Here is a 20,408-nt window from a genome sequence, read left to right as displayed (position 1 = left end):
GTTAATTCCAGCTTTAGGCACCAAGACTATAAGAAACTGTTTACTCTGCATGTTCATAAAAGAAAAGGTAGCTTCTGATGTATTAACACAAGCTTTAGGACCAGTACAGCATCCAATTTTTTATTACTTAGCTCAATTAGACCCAATAGCTGCACCACTATGTCTCAGGGGTATAGTTGCTATAGCTCTGCTAGTAACAAAAGCTGCAGACTTAGTGTCGGGATGTCCACTAACAATAATATGCCCAATGAGGTTGAAGTTTTACTATTAAGACATAGAAAACAGGCATTCTCAGACCAAAGGCTTACATGATATGAAATAACTTTACTACCCAATGAAAATATCATGTTAAAATGCTGCACAACACTAACTCCAGCTACACTGCTTCCTGATTTACCTGTCACTAGAGAACCACTTCATAATTGCGAATCAGTAGTAGCAAAGGCAGAGAAACCATGTGAAAATCTATTAGACACTCCATTAGAAAATGCAGATCTTGTTTTGTTTACAGATGGGTCTTCATTTATGAAAAATACAGGAGCAGCTGTAGTGACAGAATTTGAAACTCTTTGATCAGCATCACTTCCATTGAATCTAAGTGCACAAGATACAGAATTTATCAATTCATTAAAACATTAAAACATTCAAACAAGCCTGTGTGGTTGCAAGAAATAAAAGAGCTACAATCTATACTGATTCAAAATACACCTTTGGAATATGTCACACTGTGCATTTTATGAACAAATTTATCAAGCAATACATTAAAATGGTCATTTTAGAACACGAGGCATCCTTTGGCTGCAAAGAGGTTTCTTAATATTATCTGGAATAATGATCACTAATGTATAAATTATTAAATTCATAATTTAATATAATGTATAAATTATAAATCAAGTTCTATCAGCTCTCCAATTACCTAAAATGCTAGCGATAGTACATTGCTCTGCATACATAGGTAGAATAGGCTGTGTTTCAAGAGGAAATCACCAAGCAGATGTTGCTTCCAAAAATTGCAGTTATAGAAGGCCCTGAATTGATTTTTAATTTAATAATCATCAATGAAGCAGATTTATCCCTAGCATATAATGAAAAAGAAATCAAGAAACAGAAACAAAAGCTTAAATCCAAACAAATTAATTTATGGATGGCATAAGAAGGTAAACCAATACTTCCAAGAACATTTTATGAACAAATTTGTCAAGCAATACATTAAAATGGTCATTCTAAGGATAAACTATGGGAGTGGAAACACCAAGGAAAAGCAACTGCCTGAATACAGCGGTTGAGGGGACATGACAGAGGAGAGACTCTAAATGAACACTCTAATGCAAATATTATCAACAAAGCAATGGGTTCAAATCAAGAAAACATGTAATGCCCAGTGGATTTACGTGTCGGCTATGGGTGGGGGGGGGGGAGGAAAAGAAAATGATCTATGTCTTTAACGAATAATGCTTGGAAATGATCAAATAAAATATATTTTTTAAAAATGGTCATTCTAGAACACGAGGCATTGTCAATTCGGTAAAGTAAGTCTTTACTAAAGTAAGAATAGTACCTGCCATAACAAGCATCGCTTCAAAAGTCTGTGCAGATTGTGCATCTTGCCAAGCATACAATCAGCATATATTTCAAGGGAAGGCATTTGGTGGACATCCATTGGCATATACACCTTTTGAAAATCTCCAAATTGATTTTATAACTGCTGAATGCTGAAATGCTGAAAGGTGGACATTACAGATTCTGTTTAGTGATAGTAGATCAGTTAATAAGATGGCCAGAAGCTTTTCCAACAAACAGAAACAAAGTGGCATTCATAGCCAAAATATTATTAAAAGAAATCATACCTAGTTTTGGTTTACCAGCAAGAATTGATTCAGATAGGGGAACACATTTTACAGATTCATTTTTACAACAAATATATTCATGCTTAGGTATTACACCAAAATTCCATGTGCCGTACCCCCCACAGAGCTCAGGAAAAGTAGAAAGACTAGAGAATTAAAGGCAATGATTGGCAAATTATATACTGAAATATATTTAAAATGACCTGATGCCTTACCCCATTAGCTTTGTTTTGTTTTATCAGTGAAGTAGATCAAGAGGAGACCTGCCCATTTCACCATTTGAGATGTTATTTGGTCATCCACCTATGCATGCAAAGCCATTCAATCCAGTATACACATCATTCTTGGGAGGTTATATAACAATTGCTATATACAGTAGAGCTCTACAAATTAAGATTAAGGAACTACATGAATCAGGAGCCACAGCTCAAGCTGAATAGATAGTCTATTTTCTACATGATTTATATCCCAGAAATACTGTTTATATTAAGAATTTTCAGCACACTGGAAGAATTCAATCAGCCTGGAAAGGTCCATTCTAAGTAATCTTAACAATCTCTAGAGCAATCAAGATAGGAGAAAAAATCATCATGGATTCGTTGTTCGCATGTAAAAAGAGTATCTTCTGTTGAAGTTAATAATCAAGAATGAGACAATTTTCAAGGACATTGGATTAGTGTGTAATTGAAAATCTGTTACCCTAAAAAACTACATTTCCCAGCAGCCCATTGACTTCCTGTTGTTACTTCCTGTAGAATGGGGATATTAAGCAGTGTTGTGGAGGGTCCCAGCCTCTTTGGAACAAGCATGGTGGTGGTAAGTATAGGGTTCTGAACAGGCTAATTTAGCCATGGGCACATGGTTTTTATTTTGTTACCTTTTGATTCTTTTATTTCTAATGATCATTAATAAATCTCCTAAAATATAACATTTTTATATTTGAGATTAATTTTAATTTTTACATTGATAGCAACCACAACAGGACAGAAGGAATTCTCAGTTTTTTTAAGATAGCCTAGATAAATTTTTTTAAGCCACGTTTCTCCTGCCAAGGCTTTTCACACACCCTCCCTCTCAAACTCCAAGAGAATTCCAAACTCTCTTCAGAGCCTTACTTCTGCTTTCCCTACTTTTTGCCTGGTTTCCCTCCCTGCCAGCCCAGCTGTTTTAGTTTGAGGGACTTGACAAAGAAGGGATAAACCACTTCTCTTGCCCATCTGCTTGAGCCAGCATTCCTCGCTGCTGCCTCGCTTCAGAGCTGCTGCCAATCCTGCTTCTGTTTCTGATACTGCCTGCTCTTGCTCCTGCTTCTCCTCCTGATCTCCTGCTTCCCCAGCCCTGACCCTGACCCCAACCTCTGTGTTCAGAACTCACAAACTTGGAGTCCTTGGAGCCACTCTCTATGCAGCTGGTAAAAACTGGGGTGTGTCTTCCTTAGGCAACAATTAGCCTCCAAACTCCCTGTCCACATGGCAGAGGAAAAAAACTGATCCCTAGCATTTTAGCCCAGGGGGAAGGGGAAGAAGGTTACTCTTTGAAACAAGAAGTAAAATTACAAGCAAGGCTCACTCTATGAAAGAGCAGTACCTTGCCTATTTCAAATAGCTTTCAGTTTTAGGATTTTTTTCTTTCTCCCATTCCTGGATGATTGGTCATTTCAATTATCTTGCCTGAGATTCAGGGGAGAAATTCATCTCCCTACAACTCCTTCCTGTTTGGATCTGCCCAGTCTCCAAGATTCATCCAGTTTGGGATTCCTCAAAACCATGTTCTCCCTCACTATGGGAGGTCCCAGAGCTCTGACAAAAGTAATCTGAATGGATAGAGAAAGGAACTTTAAAAAGTCTGGAGGTGAAATTTTTAAGCCTTTTCAGACTCCATTGTTTTATGAATAGCTCTGTATCTTACGGTATTTTACTGACAATCTGCTTTAAGATTTAATTTATTGTTTTAAGTTCATATATTAATGTATTCAATATCTCTCTTTTATACTGAATCATTTTAATCTACTGTGGTTTTAACTATTAAGTATATTATGTTACCTTTCCCCTATAACTACTGAACAAAATACTGTAAAATATTGTATAAAGCCCATAAACAGTCTTTTCTTCCATTTTGCCTTGTTAAATTATCACATAGATGATGGATGGATGCCTTCAACCTGAACAACCTTTGGAAAATTTATGAGCTAAATATCTCAAATTGATTTTAAGGGGTCTTCAGACATGATTTTTAGATTTTTTTCAATAACTTTGACAGATCATCTTGCCTGCCTCTTAGTTATTTGTAATAAAAAGTAGAGTCCATTTTAGTAGCTGAAGTGAAGGGCAATTATATCCCCACCTCTGCATTTGTAAAAATGTAAATAGATAGGACACCACAGTCTTATACCAGAGGAGCTGGGAAGTTGTTCCTAGGACGTGGATGGCTCCTAAGAAGGAACATCTTTCATTTGTAACTCTTCAGCTTACTCTACCCATCCACCAGAATGATCTTGATTCTTGGTGATGTTTTTAGACCCAACATCAGAGGTTTGGTTTTTTCTAGACTCCTCTGCCACATTTTTATAATTATGGCAATAATAGATTAAAAAATATATTTATATATATCTCAGCCAAGGTTGAAAGATTGCTACACCTGAAAAACTTGTGACAAGTATCCATTAGCTTCTATGGTTTTTTAAATGTCCTACAGTAGACTCATGTGAATCCTAATGATAGAGGGTTTGTTTGTTATTGTCATTAAATGGGCTATAATAACTTTGGGGGTTTTGATACTTCTTGTATGTGCATTACCTATTGTACTATTGTTCTTTGTAAAAAAAAACTTACTTTGTAAAAAAAAATCATTTGCACTCACACAGTGGATCATGGCCAAGTGTGAAAATGAAATGGATCTTATTTTTGGTGAGAATCCTTTGTATTCTACATTTCCTTAGCTGACATGGTGTGTCAATGATTGTACGCCTTATTTTTTAAACTTTTTTATTATTGTTTTTGCTTTCATGTGCAATATACTATTTTAGTTTTATTTTTTATCTCCTTTTTGTATTTGAAGCACATGTCACCAGTATTGAGAAGATTTTCTTTAACTTTTTTGATTTTTCAGTAATATAAGTTTAAATACATTTCCCTAATGTCAATGCATACCCCCAAAAGCTTTAGACTATAAAAATTATGCCATTGATTGTTTAAAAAAATTATGGGACTTTGCTTAATGATTCTGTCTGATTACAGGAGAAGGAAATACAAAAACAGCCATTGCAAAGTGTCAAAAAAGCACAAAGATGCTTGCATAATGCCAATTGAGCACAAGGTCAAAGAGGCCAAACCAGTCCTATGTGAATTGATAACATTCTGAACAAATAACACAAGAACTTGATCATGTGTGAGACTCGATGTTGCAACTGTTTAACATATATTAAATGCAGGTCTTCTTTGTACTACACACTATATCAAATACATAACATTAGTTATTCTGGCTCCATCCTGGCTCCCATTTGCTCCTATGATCTAGTCCCTATTCTGTCTTTCATAGTGTGACAAACTTTCTTTAGTCCTGCCTACTAATTGGGAAAATGCATAATTGCTTCAAATCACTTTAATTGGGCCTTCATTCAAGGATCTGCTATAGGCTTATTTTCCTTTATTTAGAATTTTTATACATAAGACTTTAATAGTCTATATTTCATCCAGAAGTTATCTTTTCTCTTTTATTTGGATTTTTTATGTTTTTTTTTTATTTCTCATAATTCAGTCATGCATCCCTAATTGATCCCTGTGTTTTTTAACATCCTCTTCAGGGGGGGAATGTATTATTATTCTAAAATGCAAAGTTTAAATTCTTTTTGAGAGTAATTTTAGGATAAGAAGCATGCTAACTTTCCAAATCCATAAAGTGTTTGGAGAAGGCACCATGAAGATGACTACACAGACAACATGCTGAACCAGAAGATCCAGAGTAAATTTTGGGATGTGGTGATTTAAACTGTATGGGGTTAAATGCATTTGTTTTTGTATGTATACTCTTATGCCAAAGGGGACTACCCTCTAACTGGCTTTTTGTCAATATGTCTAACAATCATGCATTTGTTCTTTTCCCTTTTGTCCCAAAATTACTGTAATTTAAAAGTTGATTATGTTAAATGATCAAATTGGGGATACAAGTCCCCGAAATTATCATTGTGGGGGAATGTGTAATTGAAAATCTGTTACCCTAAAAAACTACATTTCCCAATGTGTTGAGGGGATTTCATCCCCTCCCCCCTCCTGAGTTGCTGACCAGTTTGTCAACATTCTTCACATACCAGAGTTGCATCCATGAACATCCACAAACGTCTGTGAATGTCAATAAAAGAGAGTGGGTGGGGCCCACCTGGGTCTTTTGGCACAGAGGAGGAGAGAGGTGAGGGAGAGAGGGGGAGATGCCTATAGGATATGTTACATGTGGTCAGAACTTAGAGTAAGGAAGAGATTTTAACTCTATGCTCATCTACCTTTTCTATCTCAAGTGATTATTAATAAACTTTATGGAAAATAATAACTGGTAGATATATTAGTTTTAAATATAACACTGGAAGCCCACTGACTTCCTGTTGTTATGTACTTCCTGTAGACAGGGGATATTCTGCAGTGACATGGAGGGTCCTGGCCTCTTTGGCTTGATGTTGCAAGCATGGTGGTGGTAAGCACAGGGTTTTGAACAGGCTAATTTGGCCCTGGGCATGTGGTTTTTATTTTGTTATCTTTTTATTTCTTTATTTCTAATGATCATTAATAAATCTCCTAAAATATAATATTTTTATATTTGAGATTAATTTTAATTTTTAAACTAGTACAATTGGATATTATTTTAAGGACATTGAACTTTACATTTCAATAAAATATTTCTTATACATAAAGGTTTGAAATAGAATGTATTTGCAAGTGTATATGTTATGGTATAGGATGATAAAGAGTTGCAAAGGGAGATAAACTTGCAACATCCACCTTGGGGGATTTTAAATCCACCTTAAGGAAACCTCAGGGAGAATTTTATATCCACCTCAGGGGGGGTGTAATGTGTATATAATGTGTCTCTAATGTTCTTGTATGTTTTGGATTTAGTGAATTTGGATTAATGTTTTTAGGGTTTTTTTTTTCCTATAGAGTATATTTAGAATTGCGTTATCCTGTAGCTGTAAATATTTGGAATTTTATGTAATGTGTGACTTCCATTTTGCAAGATTTGTTTTGCTTTCTTTCTCGCTTTCTTTCTCCCTGTTTTTAATATAGAATATAGAATAGTTTAGTTAGGTTAAATGATTCACTGGGAAGACTAGTCTCCCAAAGAATCACAGGGGAGATATGTTATAAGGAAATTCTTAATTTCACTCAACTTAGGAGCAGAGTTTCTAGACTAGAGGAAGTTAAGTAATATCACTCTATCTCTTTAAGAGCAGAAGTCTTCTCAGTCCCTCTGTCTCTTTACAAGTCAGTAGCAGATAGATTTGACCTCCATCTTTTTAAGAGACAAACTATAAAAAAGGGAAAGAGTCAGTGAAGAGAACTCCATTTACTGTCTTCCTAGGGAGCAGGGTTCTATGGATTTTGGTGTCATTCTCTCAGTCACAAAGTTAGTTACTTTTGAGAGTAGGGGATATAGATAGCAATTGAGAAAGAGGGGCTTTCCTTCTCAGTACTCTGAGGGGTTTTCTTCTCAGCACTTGAGGATGCATGAGGACTGTCTGTGTCACTGTGATAGGCAGTTTTGACCACTGACAGTTTGAATTTCTGATATTGCTGCCTATTGCTCCATAGAGTCACTTGGCTTGGGTTTGGCCCCACCTGGCAGGGATTGTCATTTACCTTAGGGTCCATTATTCAAACTGAAACTGCTAGCCTGAGATTCCCTTCAGGTGGATTCTAACGGGAACAGGGAACAAGGATGCACTTTGGGGTCTCCAAATTACAAGCTAATACTAAAATTTGGTGTTGATCAGATCTTACTAGGCTACAAATTTGGGGTTTCTAGATTCCATGTTGACACAGGGAATACTATCCACCTCTAGAGAAAGAACTGTTGGAATGGTCTTTCACATCAGTGTATTTAGGGTTTTATTTTGGGGTTTTGGTTATGGAGGAGTTTGTTCTTACAACAATAACCAATATGGAAGTGTGCTTTGCATGCCAATAAAAATAATTTTTTTTAAAAGAAAGAAAGAAAAATCTAGCCATCTGGGCATTGATGAGAATCCTTAAATGATAAGCAGGCACCTTTACTAGATCATTAAGAACTCAGGGGGAAAAAAGTCTATCATTTAGCATGGTATTCATCATCTTTTATTCCCTTGCTTAAGCCAGGAATACATACCTTTGAATACACTGGACATAGCAAATATTGTATCTATTTCCATTTGGGACAAGTACCTAGGAAAAGACCTTGATACTGTCAAGATTGGATTTGGCTTTCCCATGATTGTAACAATGAAAGTACTTCGCTCTTCCTTGATTGTGAAGATTAAATTGTAATATCCTGTCTATTTTTAGATTTTAATCCCCAAAAGCTTAAGCATAGTACTTAAAGTTGAGTATAGAGAACTGCCCTTTTTGATTTAATCAAAAAAGGTACAAACACCCATCTCACACACTGAGTGGGAGGTCTGTGACTTATGAGTGAAAGAGTGGGTATCAATTCAGAATCAACTGACTGCCTTCTGGGCAGTCCTAGAGTGGAGCATTGGCTGTGATTGGTAGATGTAAAGATTAAGGGAAGTGACACAAGAAAAATGGTCTTTAAAAGAAAGTAACAAGGGCCTGAACTCAGTTCTTCTGGAAGTTCAACTTGGACTTCCACTTCTGCTGGAGTTCTACCAGCAGTTCTACTTGAATGGAGAATAATTCTTCAGAACAGTGCTGACTGAACTTGTTTTCCTGGTAACCCTGTTCTTTTGAACTGACATGTGATGAGTGTAAAGGTTGACTCCCTTTCCCTTGGCCTTTCTGGAGGCACCAGTTCTGGAGAGGCCCATCATTTTGAGACTCCTTTCCCTTGGCTGGGGCCTCTGAACTCCTGCCTGGCTGAGAGGAGTCCAGAGCAGCTATCTCTCTCTTTTTCTTCTCTTTCCCTCTTCCTTCATATCTTCCCTCTTTACTGTAAAACAATCTACCATAAATTCCATTCTGACTTTAGTAATTCATTTGAGGATTTAGTAATTAAATCCCTGGCAATCAACTAAAATATTAGTCAGTCTAACCATAAGTTTAACAATACAAAGGGGAAAATTTCTAAGACTAAAAGGGTATTTAGCATATACTTAGGTCAGCTAGCCCCACCTAATCTGGGATACTCAAGTACTTTAAGGTCTATTATTCAGTCTGATACCTTCCTCAAGACAAATTCTCCGGGGAACAGGGACAAAATTTGGGGTACCCAGATTCCAACTTGACACCTAACACAATTATAATACATGCTAAGTAAATGCTTCTCTGTTGCTTTCTCTGTTGACTGATTTTTTCCACATCTTATTTCATTTTTAAAAATATAATTTAATTAGAATTTATATAGAAATAGAATTTAAATAGAATCAACCCCTCCTCTACCCTCCCACCCCCAACCCCGCAGAAGGCAACACTTGACAAAAAAAGATATGTATATATAAATTATATCTGTTATGTTATTTATCAGTTATTTCTTTGTAGTTGAGCATTCACAAATAATTCTTCAAATACTGATTCTATAGGAATATATTGTGTTTTCTTGGTTCCACCTGTTTTACTCTTCATTATTTTGAGTAGGTCTTCCCAAGAGTGACAAGGAAATCACTTTAAAAGACTGATATATATTAATATAAGGTCGCCAAGGAATTCAGCTATGTAATTCCTAAATGAAAACTCAAGTCAGCAGTCAACCTTTTATAGAGTTTAATTACAAACAGGAGGAAGAAAGGAATTAGAGAGAGAGAGAGAGGGAGAGAGAAAGGGGAGAGAAGGGAATAGGGCTTAAATACCCCTTCTGTTTAGGCTGGGCCAAAAGGCCCAAGCCCTTAGATAGCTGAGGCAAAGAAAGGAGATCAGTCCCTATTACTCACGTGACCAAAATGGAGAAACAGTCTCAGGGGCCTCCACCTCCAGCTTCCTTCAGAGCCAAATCTCAAAGCACCACCTCTCAGACCAAAAACCTCTCCAACCAACCCCCCTCAGTCCTCAGACCCCTCTATCTTTAAGGAAACCATCCAAGTTCCCTCCCCTCAGTTCTCATATCTACCAATCACTGTCCATGTCTTCCCTGTGCCAATGGTGGCTCTAGCTTAACCCAGGACCGCCCAGAGGTCTGTGGCTTTGCACATGTCTGTTGAAGGTCATATTCTCAATAATTAAATCTTGATCCTTTGCTGCAGCCCTTCCTAAATCCTGTTAGGACTGAGTGGGGTGGAAATTGTATTTTCCAAGACCTGGTTCTGTCATTCCAAGTATCTCTATTGTATCAATTCTAAAATCAATCATGACTCAAAGAACTTCCTGTTCTATGCTTAAGCATAGGTCAAAGCCCTTTCCATTGTTCAGCAAAAGGTTTCTGTCCTAAAGTAATCTTAAGAAGGGAGGAGGAGGAACCTCCCTTGCCAATGGGGTTCACATTCCAATAGAGTTCCCACTATCAATAGGAAATTTTTCAAGTATGAAATTTCCCAATGGTGAAATTTCCAACATTTATAAGTCTAAGAAATTTTAAGGTTTACACAAGTCTGTTGGGTTTTTTAAAATAAATCTACTCTTCCTATCTACTTAACCGTAGTATCCCATCACAATCATAGATCACAATTTGTTTAGCTACTCCCCAAGATGGAAATCCTCTTGATTTCCAGTTCTTTGACACCACAAAGAAAGCTGCTACAAATATTTTGGAAAATATCATTTCTTTTTCCTTTTTCCCTAATCTTCTTGGGAAACAGATCCAGCAATACTATTGCTGAGTCTAAGGGCATACCTAGATTTATAATTCTTTGACCATAATTCAAAGTTGTTCTCCAGAATGGTTGGATCAGTTTGCAGTTCCACTAACTTTTTTTTAAGACAACCTTACCTTCCATCTTGGAATCAATACTGTGTATTGGTTCTAAGGCAGAAGAGCAGTAAGGACTAAGCAGTGGGGTTTAAGTGACTTGACCTCTGTAAACCTTAAAATTTCTTAGACTTATAAATGTTGGAAATGATTTCCTTGTCACATTGTGGCTGACCACATGGGAGTCTAAAGAATTCTCTCAATAAACTTCTGAAATTCCTTGCCTTTTTACTCTACCGTCTCACCACTTAGTCCCTTTGTGGTCACCACAATGTGACAAGGAAATCACTTAAAAAGACTGATATATATTAATTTAAGGTTGCCAAGGAATTCAGCTATGTAATTCCTATGAAACTCAAGTCAGCAGTCAACCTTTTATGGAGTTTTTAATTACAAACAGGAGGAAGAAAGGTATTAGAGAGAGAGAAAGAGAGAGAGAGAGAGAGAGAGAGAGAGAGAGAGAGAGAGAGAGAGAGAGAGAGAGAGAGAGAGAGAGAGAGAGAAAGGGGAGAGAAGGGAATAGGGCTTAAATACCCCCTCTGTTTAGGCTGGGCCAAAAGGCCCAAGCCCTTAGATAGCTGAGGCAAAGAAAAGAGATCAGTCCCTATCACTCACATGACCAAAATGGAGAAACAGTCTCAGGGGCCTCCACCTCCAGCTTCCTTCAGAGCAAGCTTCTCAGAGCACCACCTCTCAGAGCAAAACCTCTCCAACCACCCTAATCCTCAGACCCCGCTATCTTTAAGGAAACCATCCAAGTTCCCTCCCCTCAGTTCTCACATCTACCAATCACTGTCCATGTCTTCCCTGTGCCAATGGTGGCTCTAGCTTAACCCAGGACGGCCCAGAGGTCTTCCCCTTTGCACATGTCTGTTGAAGGTCATATTCTCAAATAATTAAATCTTGATCCTTTGCTGCAGCCCTTCCTAAATCCTGTTACCCTAAGTAGGGTGGAGATTGGAAGTTCCAAGACCTGGTTCTGTCATTCCAAGTATCTCTATTGTATCAATTCTAAAATCAATCATGACTCAAAGAACTTCCTGTTCTATGCTTAAGCATAGGTCAAAGCCCTTTCCATTGTTCAGCAAAAGGTTTCTGTCCTAAAGTAATCTTAAGTAGGAAGGAGAAGGACCCTCCCATGCCAAGGGGGGGTTCACATTCCAATAGACTATCAGTAGGAAATTTTTCAAGTATGAAATTTCCCAATGGTGAAATTTCCAACATTTATAAGTCTAAGAAATTTTAAGGTTTACACCTCCTGTCTCTCAATCCACTGAGCCACCCAGCTTCCCCCCACTAACATTTTTTGATTGATTGATTGATCATTTCTCATAGCCCAGATATTCAAAGTTATCATGGAAGACTTTCATCATCATGAATCAATGGCTTTGATCATTTAGAAGGTCAATATCTGCTTTTGCATATCTCTTCTAGGAATAGGTCTAGTCTAATACAGGACTCCATGACTCCCATTTCTACCACTCAATTTTTTGTAGAGTTTTACGCAATAGTAGGATTTGCCTGCAGTTATCTGAGCAAGAAAGATTAGTTCAAAGTTACAAAATTTAATTTCATCATTGATATTTTCTCTGAAGAAAATCTTAAATTCAAGACTATGCCTTTCTGCTGTTAGAAACCTTACCTCCTATGTGTCACAGATCTTTCTTTATTCCCTCCATGGAAATGATCTTTTCTTAGATGTGTGACGCTTACAGGACAGGACATTCACATCAATGTTGGTTCTCCCTGACCACTACACTAAACTCATAATTGGCCAGAAGCTGCTATTATTTGGCTAGTGGCATCTATTCATACATAAAATCAAGTTCTATACACAGTCTCAACACTTTTTAGCAACAGCCCATTTTAAAGCTAAGAACTGTGGCTTGCATATGATATGACAACTTTCACTTATAGTGAAACCCTATTGGCAAATGCTTACTGGTCATCACTTTACTGGTAAAAAATTGTCTGAAGGTATCTAGGTTGACCTTAACACAGATGGTTTATATGGTCCTTCAGAAAACTTCTTTGGTTTTAGGAATCTAGCCTTAATTACAAAGGAATCTCATACTAAACCCTTTCTTCTTGTCCATTATCACTTCCTTGTGCCCAAATTTTCCATTTTAGAATCTTCTATGCCCAGAAACTTCCATGCTGGAACATTTTACAGCAATGATCTTCTAGTCCAATGATGGAGAACCTATGGATGGGTACCAAAAATGGCATGCAGAGCCTTCTCTGTGGGCAGGCATGACACCCTTGTCCCCCAAACCCCCCAGAGTTCTTCACTAGAAAGAGGGACTCAGACAGAGCTGCTCCCCTCCTCCTCTCTATACTCTCTGATGACATTCCTCACTTCATCCACCCTTCCACCCAGCAGCTCAATGAGAATACTTTCTCCCTCCCCTTTGTGGCATTTAAAAGAGTGGGAGCCATAAACTGTGATAACTAAAATAGTTGAAGCCATAAACTGTAAGAGTTAAAATAGTTAGTTGTCATAAACTATAGTGATTAAGTAGTGGAAGACTTAAATTGTAGTAGATATAAGAGTGGATGAGTAAGTTGTGACTGCAGGAAATATGTTTTCACTACAGTGTCTTGTTTTAAAATCAAATATAAGGTAGTCGCCAGGGAAATATTCCCAATTATTCAAATATACCCAAGTCAGCTGGGTTTTATAGAGAATTTAATTAATACAAAATGAGGAATTAAAGAAAGAGAGAAAGAGAGAAAAAGAGGGAATAATGAGAAAAGGATAGGCCAGCCCAGGCCAGCCCTGGCCAACCCAGGCCTAAGCCCTTAAGAGAAAAGATCAGTCAGTCCTTAATCACTCACCACAAGATCTGTCCAAGCAAGGATTCTAATGACACCAGGCCAGCTCCATCTCAGCTGCCTTCACCAGCTCAATCCTCAATCTGAAATGTCCCCGAGAGAGTCTTGAGAGAGACCCTTCAAGGCAGCCTTTCCCAGCTGACTCTCTCAAGAGAGAGCTTTTTGTCTCCTTTTAAAGGGCATTTTCTCCTTTGTCACTTCCCCTAAATTCTTACATCTGCCAATCACAGTAGACGTTTTTCAAAGGACAGACCATTCTTAGTTCACACCAATCTTATGAAGTAGGGTCTGGGAATTTTTAAGGTTCACACCTTTGTGGGGTAAAGGTGGGGAAGGATACACCCGGCACTCATTGGGTTGGAGGGGCATGGCACTTGGCCTCTGAGATGGGACGGGGCATGGCACACAGTCTCTAAAAGGTTTGCCATCACTGTCCTAGTCCATCTCTATTAATTTCAAAACTGTGACATCTATGATGGTGTAATAATTGTAATGGGTTTGACAAATATAAGAATTTTTAAAAATTATTACTGTGGTCTCCATTTATAAAAAATAATTAACTTCTTAAGTCAAAATAACTGTTAGCAGTTTGTATTTACAGCAAGGTAGAGATATTAAAATGAGAACTTTAGTAGAGGTAGGAAAAAAATCACCTAGCTACAAATACCCTAAGTCCTAATCCTAATGCCTCCAGACCAGATATGTGAATCTGAAAGTGAATCTCACTACTGAAGCAGAGAGAGAGAGAGAGAGAGAGACTGAGAGACTACAGGATGCAGGAAGGAAACCATTCTTCTCCTTGGTCCCTCCTTTTATAGTCCTTTTTTCATATCACTTCCTGTCTCTCTCCCACTTTACAGGAACCAATCACAGTCCCCCAATTTGCCTAGCATTGCCAGAGGTGGGGGTAGTGCTTGTGGCCTTTGGGAGTGTGAACTTTTTTTTTTCTAGTAAGTGACATGTGAACTCTCTTACTTAGTGGCTTGCTAAGTGTTAAGTAGGGATACTTTTAGTTCTTGATTGATTAACTCAAAATAAACAAAGGAAATTTTAAGAAATCCTTTCAATGGGAAATAATCAGATACACAAGAGCTAGAAACCACTAGATATCCAAAAAGCTCATGAATATGCCCTATTTCTTGGCTGACCACCTGTGGGTTGTCCTTAGTATGCGAAACTATGGCATATCACTCTCTGCCCTAGTTTCACAGTGTTCTCTGATGGCCCCAGTATTGGGAATGTCAGGTTCCCATGTGGAGGAGTTGGTATGATGGTGGATAAAATGGGAACTCATCTTTTAGTCAAACCTATTAGGACAAACAACTGGAAAGAAGAAGCTAGAAACAACAAGACAAAGGAACAAGCTTCTCTGTAGGCCCTCACTGAAATCCCTTTATCCCAAACTACTGCCCAGATGCCACTACATTTCAGGCAGGAATTGTTCTGGTTGTATCCTTTCCTTATTGCCTCTTCCTCTCAATTTTTTTCTCCCTCCTGTGGAGGTAGTCCTTTAAAACTTGAATTTTTCATTGTTTAATTGAAAATATTCCAATAAAGATCTTTAGTCAGTTTGAATTTTGCAAAAGGTTTCTAAGTCCTAAAAACTACTGCAAAGAACCATAATAGTTTCCTAGATTAGCAAAAGCCAATAAGCATGTGGGAAGCTACTCAGAAAGTCCTAAATCTATCATCCCATTTCCTACCTAGCAAGGCTAATTTATAATTTACAAATAGATCAACCAAGACAACAATTTCTAAAATGTCCTGGGACCAAGATAGATTACCCTTTCTGTCCTTCTGTTGATGAGCAGGAGAGATTTTTTGAGAAGATTTACAATATTAAAGTTTTTCACAAATATCAGATAATAACCACCAGACCCCAGAAACATCTTCAGATCTCAGAAACTCTTTAAATGTGTCCAGGTGACAAATGCTTTTAACTTTTCAAGACAGAAGCTCGGCAAAACCATACTGGCCTATCAATTGAGCGCTTTATCAGAACCAATCATTTCCTCTTCCTCTTCCAACATCTTCCCAGATACAAGGAGATCATCTTGATAAAACCTTTGATCCATCTCTTTTCCTCAAATGAGTGCTAGTTGGCCCAAAGGTAAGAATGGGGCGTTGGCGGTTGAGAGGAAAAGGATCCTTGAAATTTCCTATAGGAAATAGAACAGTAGAGAGAAATATGCTTGAGGATACTAAAGCAATTTGCTTCTCAAGTGGATGACTCAGGTCCCTCCATGCCAAGCCTCTTTTTCTCCAACACCAGCATTTGTGAGAATTTAACACTAATCTATACCCCTTTTCTTTCTTTTGGTACCCTAAGATCTGCCTTGAATTTTAAAGGGAAAATTTTCAGATTGAGTTTGAAAATAGTCCATTTTCTGATTGAATTAGGTTGAAATTCAATACCACTTTGGTTGAATTAAGAACATTTATTGTCCTAGGTTCAATCTGGCCTCAGACACTTCCTAGCTGTGTGACCCTGGGCAAGTCACTTAACCCCCATTGCCTGGCCCTTACCACTCTTTTGCCTTGGAACTAATATTGGTTCTAAGGCAGAAGGTAAGGGTTAAAAAAAAAAGAAGAAGAATATTTATTTATCTGTCAAAAATTACTTAAGATAGGGGGCAGCTGGGTGGCTCAGTGGATTGAGAGCCAGGCCTAGAGACGGGAAGTCCTAGGTTCAAATTTGACCTCAGACACTTCCAAGCTGTGTGACCCTGGGCAAGTCTTATCACTCTTCTGCCTTGGAACCAATACACAGTAGTGATTCCAAGACAGAAGGTAAGGGTTTAAAAAAATTACTTAAGATAAAGGGGGATTTATTCACTCTGGGGGAGTATATCAGAGGCCTTGTGGCTTCCTGGTTCTTGGAAGATATTTGCCTCTTGTTCCACTGACTCCTGGTATAAGACTTGCCTCTGATCTGGGCTAAGGTCCACCAAATCAGAGGCACTCAAAAAAGTGACATCACAAGGAGCATAAAATTAGCCTGGGGAAAGGAAGTAGGTCTCTTTTGCCTTGGAATCACAGTGAGGGAAGGTGGCTTTGTGAGCACTGGTGCTCCCATAGTATGACCCAGCAGCTGGCTTGGGGAAAGTGGAGGGGAGGGAGGGGAAGATGGGGGAGGCAAATGGGGGGGGGGGGGGGAGAGGGAGGCAGGAGAGCATTGGCTGGGGAAGAGGCTTGCTTGCAAAGGGAATAACCAGTCACATGTGACTGGGGCCTTTTCTTTCCCTGACCTGCCTTTTTAATTATTTGATAAATAATTATAAATCAAGATACAGGCTCCAGAGAATTCTAATCTTAACACATTATTAACTCATTCTTTGCTCAAGGAAATCCATGACTAGTACAGATTCATTTTTTAATCTCTGCTTTTTAGGGAGTTTAAGAATAATCTCTCAAAAAAAGGAAAATCTTTGTGATTTGTGATTCAAACCCTCAACCAGACATCCTGAGGAAATGGAAAATAACCCTCTCATCCTTCCCCAATATTTCTTTCTCTGACTGTCTCCCTGCCTTTGTTACTCTGTCTCTGTTTCTGTCTATCTCTTCATCTCTATCTATCTATCTGTATCTCTGCATCCTGTCTCTTAGTCTCTGTCTCTAGTTTCATGAAACTTGGGCAAATATGAACAAGTTGCTATGAGAAAACCAGGAATGGGAAAAAGAAACTATAGTGGTTCAAGAGGAATTTATTACTGTCTCTTTATAGAGCATAGCAAGAGAGAATGAAAGTTTTAAATGTCATTCGGATAAATACTTCTCCCTATGAAGTCAGAGAGAGAATGTTTTGGGTTTTCTTTTGCTTTTTAACTTTGATTTATCATGAATTTGTACAGAAGACAAGGAGAACAAAGGCTAGCAGAACTGATATTTTAGGGGAGAAACATTATAAGGAGAATTTTATGAAGTGAGTCTAGAAGTACTATTGAGGTATAGTGTAGGTGCAGCTAGATGGTTCAGTGGATCGAAAACCAAGCCTAGAGATGAAAAGTCATGGGTCCAAATCTGACCTCAGATACTTCCTAACTGTGTGACCCTAGGCAAGTCATTTTATCCCTATTGCCTAACCTTTATAGCTCTTCTGTATTGGAAACAATACACATTTACTGATACTAAAAACAGAAAGTAAGAGTTTAAAAATAAAAAGAGGGGGAAGCTGGGTAGCTCAGTGGATTGAGAGCCAAGCCTGGAGATGGGAGGTCCTGAGTTCAAATCTGGCCTCAGCCACTTCCCAGCTGTGTGACCCTGGGCAAGTCACTTGACCCCCATTGCCTAGCCCTTACTACTCTTCTGCCTTGGAGCCAATACACAGTATTGGCTCCAAGACAGAAGGTAAGGGTTTAAAAAAAAATAAAATAATAAAATAAAATAAGAAGAGGGGGAAGCTGGGTAGCTCAGTGGATTGAGAGCCAAGCCTGGAGATGGGAGGTCCTGGGTTCAAATCTGGCCTCAGCCACTTCCCAGCTGTGTGATCCTGGGCAAGTCACTTAACCCCCATTGCCTAGCCCTTACCATTCTTCTGCCTTGGAACCAATACACAGTATTGATTCCAAGACAGAAGGTAAGGGTTTAAGAAAAATAAAATAAAAAGAGTTCTAGTTTAAGAGAAGCCCAGGAGTTTTGTCATAGCTGCAGAAAAGCTGGATAGTGAAGGAAGAGGATAGTGAAGCTTTCTTTCTTGATAGAATTATTTTAACCTTTATTCTGCAAGAAGGATACCAAGTATTTCTGTAAAGAGGCTTTACTTATTCTGAATGTATTCTCAAAAGGAAAGAAAAATCATTTGCTATTTCTTTATTGCTAAAATTTCATAAATAATTGTTTTATTTCTTATTGATTTGATTATTAATAAATCATGTATTTAGTTGTTTTTATTCACAACTAGGAGATTGATAGACAGTACATAGAGAAATATTAGAAATTATGTTCAAGAAAGGATGTTTTCCATTTTGCTAAATAAATAATATTTGATGAATAGGCTCTGCGCCTAGCTGGTTGAGAAATATATTGAAGTTTTATTAATTAATGAGGCAATATACAGACATACCCCTTTACCTAAATGGGGAAATGCCAACACATGATTTCGCCAGCCAAATGGGTCAAAGTTTAACATGGCTCACCAGTCCTGCCTTCAATGCCTTTAATCCTGTCAAGGTCTTCACAAAAGATAAAAGGTCTCAGCCTAGTCTCATAGTTTAGTGCCTAGGAACTTTAGCTTGGTCACTCTGACCTTTGAGGGCTAAGGGAAAAGTGATTTCACCTAGAAATATTACTAATAAATAATCCAATTCAATATTAATTTTCCTTTCCTCCCTACACCAAGATCTCTAGTCTGCCTTTATTGTCACCCACACTTTGCATTTGCAAATATATATCCAAGGCCAAAGATTTTACAATTGTCCCTGCCTTAGATATTGTCTGCTATAGTTTCTGCTCTTCTCCACAGATATTTTTCTTACACTGATGTACCTGCTTCTCTCTGCAGCACCTGGCTGAGTAAACATTTGTTTTGGGCCTGTGCTTCGAGATAAGGAAGAGCAATTGAAGCTCCAATTTCTTTGGTTTAGGGAAGTTGTAAGTGAGAAAACCTTCTACAAATGCAGGTAGCCAACTTCTCTGCAACTTAGAGTGTTCAAGAGATTCTCAGAGCACTGACAGGTTACGTGATGACTAGCTCAGGATCAAACAGCCAAGCACCCAAAACCAAATCTTCCTGGGTCAGTGGCCAGCTCTCTAACCATCATGCCTCTCACTGCTGCTTATTGCCAAAGATATACAAGGCAAAAAAGAACCCCCAAACCTTTTGAACCAAGACTGTCACTGGAACAGCAAAGTAATTGGTTAACTCAGTGGGAAAATCAGTCCCAATCCTTGTTTGGTCATAAGGGTTTGGAGAAGCAATAAGTTATAATCAATAGCATGTTGCACTTGGAATTAAGATGAACTGATTCAAAATCATGTTCTATAAGAACTGATAATTGAGTATGCCCACCCCACCTCCCAGCCGTTTAGGTAGAAAAGTAGGGACCTGCAGATGTAAAATGTGGTATTATTCTGTGTCACATACAAGGACAATCAACTGGTTTTGTTTAAACATTTTGCTTCTTTACACGTCTGAAAAGCAAGTATAGGTGGTTCAACTTCCCAGTCACACAGGACTAGGTTCAAACAATGCTCAATTTCCACACTCACTGCCTTCATTAGAGTCTGAGCAGAAAAGAGCAAGACTTGACCTAAAGTTACCTCGGGGTATTTAACGTATCATCAGCATCCCAGTTACATGATGGTTTTCTCCCTCTCACCTACCCATAGCACAAAGACCAAAGTGGACTATGAGTAAAGTGACTTCAATTCCCTGGAGACACAGGGCAACAACTGGCCAAACAAATGGCCTCTTCCTTAATAATTAATCTAGATAAAAGGCATTCCTGAAAACCCCTAAACATCTTTTACGCTTACTCTTATCTTTACTCACCATAACCTCCTTATCTTACCTTAATTACTCATTTACTAGACTAGCTCCTCTTTTACTATATTCTCTTACAGTAAAGTTTGTTTTCTGAAAATGGAATCAATCTGAGTCATCAATCAATTCTTTGGATGAAACCCAAGTAGCATTAACCACATCACTGCCTCTGGAGAATTTCAATAGTTACAATAATCCCTAGAGCA

Source organism: Monodelphis domestica, chromosome 2 (genome assembly GCF_027887165.1).
Source record: "Monodelphis domestica isolate mMonDom1 chromosome 2, mMonDom1.pri, whole genome shotgun sequence".
Taxonomy (NCBI): Eukaryota; Metazoa; Chordata; class Mammalia; order Didelphimorphia; family Didelphidae; genus Monodelphis; species Monodelphis domestica.
This window is presented reverse-complemented; position numbering follows the sequence as displayed.